The following is a 7632-nucleotide window of genomic DNA, read 5'->3' as shown; positions in this document are numbered from 1 at the left end:
TTCCACCGCGGAGGAAAGCCTGGTATTCATTCTAAAACTGTGCCGTGTGATCCGATTTTAGAAAAAAGGAAAAAAACAGTCATGTTCCAGTGGTGTCGCATTGTTTTTGGTCCCCACATAATCGCGCTAGTCGCGCTACGAGTTAGGTTCCGGTCGTGTGTTCCGGCCGCCTGGTTTCCGCTCCAGACCAGATCAGAAACCCGAAAAGGGTATTGATCCCATAGAGTTGAAAATAATAGAGAGGGCACCGGATATCGCCTCCCATCCACTTGCATTGAGTTGCTCACCCAGCGCATGAAGCGAATTCACCCCTTCTTCCGGGTTGTAAAGTGTGATGGGCGTAGCCTATTTGGGGCCACTGTGATACGTTCTGCGTCACAGAAGTGACGCGTTTTACGTCACAGAGGTGCGCGGCCCCGTGCGCAAGCTTGTGCGCAAGCTCGTGAGTCAAGCCCATTGGTCGAAACCGTTTTCGCTCGTACATTTGCAGTGGCCCCGTCCGTTTAAGCTGCAGTACCTACGAATGGCCAGCATGTCCATTTCGCTTTAATGCAAGCACTGGGTTCTGGGGGCTTGATTGATCCCAGGCTACTCCGTCGTATGACAGTATTGCCGAGAATAGCGCCGTGTGAGTGTATGGACCTGCTATTTTCGCGCTTTGAGAAATTTTGAAAATGTTCTAAAGTTTCTGAAACAATTTTTTTTCTTTTTTTAAAATTGAGATAAATAAATACATAAATACATAATAATGCATAATTATGTAACTGGCAGGCTGGATTTTTTTTTAATTCCATTTATTTATTTTAATTGAGAGTGAGATGGAGGGCTGTGGTGAATGCCCTGAATGCCCTATGAATGCCCTATATGCTGTAAGGGGGGTCAGGTCAGGTTGAAAGGAGTAAACCAGTAACCACCAAGATGACCACATGTTAATATAACCAGCTCTGTTGAACTACTGTATAGAGCAGTGGTTCTCAAACCTTTTCAAGTCCAGGACCCCCAAATTGATATACTATATGGCCACGGACCGCCATATGAAAAGGTTTCACCAGGGACCCCCAGAAGAGAAGATTGTACAAAGGAAAAATATGCAAGATTTTATCAAATATTTTCAATATTCTTAAAAAAAAATATTCAAAAATAGCAGATGGTTAAAACGATTGTGATGCTATGTTAACTACCCCCCCCCCCCCCCCCCCACCTCACCTCCCAAGGACCCCACTTTGAAACCCAGTGGTACAGAGATACCCTCTGTTCAAGCACCATTGCCTGCCTGGCCCGGTCTGGCTTGGCCCCGAACCCCCCATCCCCCCCTGCCGGCCCCGATCTGGCCCGTTCTCACCCCGATGAAGCAGCGGTTCTGTTGGAGGTGCGAGCAGCCCCCTTCCTTCAGCACACAGAGCCATCAGTCATCACCCTCACTCTGAACTCTGTACGACCTTCCCCTCTCCTCTGGAACGCTGGTTGGCCAGGAGCACAGCCGCTTGGCATCTACATATTCACCTTAAAGAGACAGGCACTCCATTTCTGCTCATCTACATATTCACCTTAAAGAGACAGGCACTCCATTTCTGCTCATCTACATATTCATCTTAAAGAGACAGGCACTCCATTTCTGCTCATCTACATATTCACCTTAAAGAGACAGGCGCTCCATGTCTGCTCATCTAATTATTCACCTCAAAGAGACATTTCTGCTCATCTAAATATTCACCTTAAAGAGACAGGCGCCGCTCCATTTCTGCTCATCTAAATATTCACCTTAAAGAGACAGGCGCTCAATATCTGCTCATCTAAATATTCAGCTTAAGAAGACAGGCGCTCCATTTCTGCTTACCTAAATATTCAGCTTAAACAGACAGGTGCTTCATTTCATTGGCCAGGCTTTGTATTCTTTCTTCTTTATTTTTTATTTTAACCAAATTAACCCTGGTGTCGCTATTCAACCCTGGTGTCGCTATTATTCAAACAATATCAAAATGTGGCCGTATAAATGTTTGGCCATTTTTTTTTTTTTTGTCTTGAAATGTTTATATTTGCTTAAACAATGGCCAACCTACAAGCTCACAACTATTGAAACCGTAAAGGAGAAGAGACGGATGAGGCCTCGCCCTGCCCAGCCCCGCCCGGCACTGAAGTGTGGAAGTCTTTTTGGTGTCCCGTGAATGGCCCTTTAATTCCCACTCCTGACAGAAGGACGATGCCCGCCTTGCAGCAGGGTCAGGACACCAGTTGGCATGAATAGACACATTTTTGTCCAGGCTCCAACTACTTTCTCCACTCGCTCTCTCTCTCTTTCTCTCTCTCTCCCTCTCTCTCTCTCTCACTCCACTGGCTGTAACATCTCATTTTTTTCTCCCCCTCGTCTCAACAGCCATCCTCTTGTCACCAGGAGGTGGGGGGGGGTGTCTCTTCACTAACAGATGAATAGGAAACAAATGACCACAACAGGGCTGTGGTCATTTGAAGGCCTTCTTGGTCTGCGTTTCATCAGTGGGTGCATTCATCCATTCATTCATCCGCCATCACCATAGATTGAAGCAGTAGCCTTTAATAAAGTCACTAGGCTTGAAAATATATGAATAAAATGACATCCACTGCCTTGGATGGATCAAATTGACTTATCCTGGTAATAGCCCGAGGATAGAGCGTGTGTGTGTGTGTGTGTGTGTGTGTGTGTGTGTGTGTGTGTGTGTGTGTGTGTGTGTGTGTGTGTGTGTGTGTGTGTGTGTGTGTGTGTGTGTGTGTGTGTGTGTGTGTGTGTGTGTGTGTGTGTGTGTGTGTGTGTGTGTGTGTGTGTGTGTGTGTGCATGTGTGCTCAGCTATGAAAGGGGGAAAGGAGAAAAGGAGATGGAGAGAGAGAGACAGACAGACAGGCAGAGAGACACAGAGAGAGAGACACAGACAGAGAGAGAGAGAGAGAGAGAGGGGGGGGGGAGAGAGAGAGAGAGAGAGAGAGAGAGAGAGAGAGAGAGAGAGAGAGAGAGAGAGAGAGAGAGAGAGAGAGAGAGTCAGGCATATCAGAGAAATAAAACAAACTTGACCTGAGGGGACAGAATTCAATGAAAACCTGCAGCTGGACACATGACTTTGAATCTTATTTGTATTGGTGAAAGTGACCCATCACAGACACACAGAGTCACTGTTATTATTTTTTATTATGGACGCCGGGAAGGAGAAAAACAAAGCCATTAAAAGTGAGGACAGAAGAGCACAAGTGACAAACTAGATCCTAACAAAGTTAAAGGCTTATTTGACACAAAATGACAAAATTATGAGTCCAATTTTCCCAATTTCGAAGTGATTTGATTGCATTTGATTGAGATTCCCCCCCTTCCGAAAATCCCCAAATGCGACTGTCATTGCACATGCGCTAGCACCCTGATTTTCAAAGTAGGGACCCCCAGGGGTGCTTGAGGGGGTTAAAGGGGGTCCCCAGCAACATGAGGAACACTTTAAACACATACGTCCTGTTTTATTTTTTGGCTATTCAAGCCCGCAATGTGTAGTACAGCAACACATTGTGAGATTGCTATTTTCTAAAAATGACAAATCTTGACAAATGTGGTCAAATCTGTTATGGAGGGCCCTCCCTGGCACAAATGGGCGACCAAATACATCAATTTGGGGGGTGGGTCCTTGACATGAAAATATTTGAGAACCACTCTGCCCTACAAAGTACTTTACAGTAACTATTCAAAACATTTAACTGATAAAAATGTATTTTAAAGTGTTTTAATGACCCAGCCAAATGGGTTATCGGTATATAAGTGATATTGCACTAATTGTATACCTGTTCTTGAGGTTATTGTTTAACCTCCAAAATCATGGGGGCTAATTTGACCTTTGAGACAAATAAATAAGTCAGTGTGTGTACTTTGGCTTTGTAGCTAGAGGAAGCGCTCGGGCCTACAAAGGGAAACTGCGATGACAAGCTGGTTTCATATTTCAATCCGTTAGAAAGAAGAAGCAAACATATTCATTTCACAGCCCGAGATATCCATCCGATCCCCTTTCGAATTTTACTCCAGGTTTTTTTTTTGTCCCCCCCCCTGTCACGTAGACGGGGTGTTGAGTCCTAACGTTGACAGAGTGTCTGTGAACCACGATAATGACAGTCAGAAAGGATGGCTGGACAAGGAGACACATGTCTGTTCTGTGCTCTTCAAAAACGTCCAGCCTAAACTCCTGCTATGTGTGAATAAAGACGACAGGAAGTGGCAGTTTGGCAGCTCCAACCAGGAGTGTCACTCTCAATTGCGTCCCCTGCCAGCTCTAGACGAGTTGCGCGGCCGAAGAGGTCACAGGTCTGACTCCCCCACTCTCTCTCTCTCTCTCTCCTTTCTTTTGCTTTTCCAGGACATTCAGTCTCTGTGCCACCTACGCGATGTCGAACAGTCGAGGAGAAGACAGACTGACGCACGGAAAGAGGCGAGCCACGGTGACGGCAGGCTTTTTTTCCGCAGCTCCAATAAAACATGATGCTTGTCTTGACAGATTACTCTGACAGCCCGTGTCAAAGTCTCTGCCATGTCAAGAGGCTGTCTCTGTGAAGCAGACAAGCAGATGTCCTGAGTTCTCCTTGCTGTCTCTTGGCAGAACTGTCGAGACTGTCTCATGAAGGACACTGAAGACGGTGATGATGGAAAGAAGGAATTGTTTGACGTTCGAACGCCGCTCGTTTCTCCGCAGGGAGAGAGTTTCATTATGGCAAACAGTAAGTGCCTGTGTGTTTGAAGTGATGAATCAAGAATCAAGAAGGTTTTATTTGTCACTCACTCATGCAGCGAAATGTTGGTGCGGCATGTCCGCACGAATGTGCAACAACAGCAGTAAATATAGGCCTACACAAGATAATACTGGTGAAAAAAAACAAAATCCACACTCCTTCTGTAAAAGGAACTGAGGAACATTAACAGAACATATTTGAGAGGGGAAATTATTTAGTATCAGATTGATAGAATTTGTCATAAGATATACTGTATACATACACCAACAGCATTAGCAGCAAAACAAAGTAAATGACGAAAATAAATTGTCCCACAATAGAAAACATGACCACAGCCACACACATACAGACTTTTGGGAGGGCAGTTGCCTTGTAAAGCCCTACCCCTCACCAGGAAACATGGGACTCCGCCAACAAAACGACCAATCTATAGCCTTTGTATTGAATGATGCAGAGAGCAACTGCAGTCTGGTTCGGCGAGAGAGAAATAAATGTCTTTCTTTCTTTCTTTTTCCTTTATTTATTCAGGGACGCCCATTGAGAGCAAGCTCTCTTTTTCAAGGACGCCCTGATAACACATATAAAATACATACATAATGAGAAACAATAACAAACATTTGAATTACATTACAATGTCACAGATGCAAATAAACATAGTGTTACATGAAACAGGTGTTACATGAAACAAAATGAGAGAAACCATTTATGCAGGCATAAAAAAGGGCCCGTTCTCCTATGAAGACAATCGGGCAGGTGGTCGGACACTAAATAGATCACGAATCGGGGCAAGCGTGTTATCGTACCCCGAAAAAGGGTGCTGTGTTGCGCCTATTTTCAGTGCGACAAAGACACAAGTATAAATCAGGCTTCTTTCTCAGGTATCTTCAACGTTGCGTTGAGCATCTGAAGCATCTGCTAACCTGCTCAAGTGCTGTAAACTGTAAAGCTCGATGCTTAACGCAGATTAAAAACACTCCCCAAGAACATCATCTGAGTCAGATAGGAAATAGTTCTTGAGCACAATAAGCCGCTGCCAAACAGAAGGGAAATCAAATGGGTCTTGATTCGATTCCAAATCATTCAGTTGGCCTCCCTCTAATGTAACTTGATCAGGGCACTCTCAAACCCCAGCTCTGTGAAATGACAGTTGAGATTCATTCTGTCAGCCTTGTAATCGTGCCCTCATTGACGCGTTTCCTGTGCAATGGCACATTGCAGAGAGCAGGTCCAGCCACGGGCAACCATTCCATATGTGGCAGTCACGGGAGGGCATCAGATGCTGTCTGACCCCCCTGAGCACACACCTCCAAGACAGCATACATACAAACTTGAACGGACCCACCGACAGACAGACAGATAGACAGTGGGATAAACGGACATAGACAGACAGACAGACAGACAGACAGACAGACAGACAGATGATCAGACACAGACAGACAGACAGATGATCAGACACAGACAAACAGACAGACAGACAGACAGACAGACAGACAGACAGACAGACAGAGACAGAGAAACACACACACACACACACACACACACACACACACACACACACACACACACACACACACACACACACACACACACACACACACACACACACACACACACACACACACACACACACACACACACACACACACACACACACACGCATGCACGCACACAGGTAATGTTCTATTATGCTGATTTATTGAAGCTTAATTTAATCACTCTTGTAATACCTGACCAGAGGGTGTTCTTCTTATAACCAGGCAATTTTTTTTTTTTACAAAATAAACCGCAGAAAAACATGACAACAAATCAAAAAGCGATTTCATGAAGGTGGCGTCAAGAGACAGGCCAATCCATCAGCTGGGTGGCAGAGTGTGGACACTGTGCCATGCATGATGCCAGGCGAGGTGCCAGGCGGTCCAAAGCACATCCTCCATGCCAGCGCCCCGAGGCTGCGTGTCCTCGTCACAAGGACAGAGAGGTCGTTAGAACCGGGCTGCACTAAATCACACGCACACGCACGCGCGCACACACACACACACACACACACACACACACACACACACAAACTTTTGTATTACTATATTTGTGAGGACATACACATTTTACTACTGCTTTGAAAATATAAAATATATTGGTGTGTGACGAGATGCCGCACAAGTAAGTGTAAAATGGGAAAAAACTCTAACTCTAACTCTAAACCTAACCTCTAAATGTTTAATCCTAAACCCTAACCCCAACCTGAAACTTTTGTGGACACAGTGGTAGTACAGTGGTGGTACAGTCAGACATTAAGGCTAAAAGGATAATATAAAAAACGTGTTTCCATTGCGCGCGCACACACACACACACACACACACACACACACCTCCCACTACTGTCATGGCCGCGACAAGGCAGGTTGATACAGGAATCCTGAACATATACAGTCAGTGACAGTCCTGCGGGTAAGTGGAACTCATGGTCAGGTTTGCTGCAGGTTTATTTCAAGGCACGCTCTCTTCCCAAGTAAAAATCTATCACGTCCTTTTAGCTCAATTGATACCATAATATATGATTTTGTTATGACACTTCCCCCTGCTGCAGAGAGTGCCACAGTGTCAACACGGCTTCACACGGAGTGACTTATTCCTCTTAAATGCATTTTAGAGTTTTGCACAAATACATTTTCAGAGCTAAGTAAACAATGCAGGCCATTATCTAGATGTATTGTTCATGTGTCTCCTCTTGCACTGAGGCTGAGAGAGAGGCTCAGAGAGAGGGAGAGAGAGAGAGAGAGAGAGAGAGAGAGAGAGAGAGAGAGAGAGAGAGAGAGAGAGAGAGAGAGAGAGAGAGTGAAAGTGAGAGAGAGAGAGTGAAAGTGAGATAGAGAGAGAGAGAAAGTGAGAGAGGGAAAGTGAGAGAGA

This window comes from Gymnoscopelus microlampas, assembly GCF_963454915.1.
Source record: "Gymnoscopelus microlampas genome assembly, chromosome: 6".
NCBI lineage: Eukaryota > Metazoa > Chordata > Actinopteri > Myctophiformes > Myctophidae > Gymnoscopelus > Gymnoscopelus microlampas.
This window is presented reverse-complemented; position numbering follows the sequence as displayed.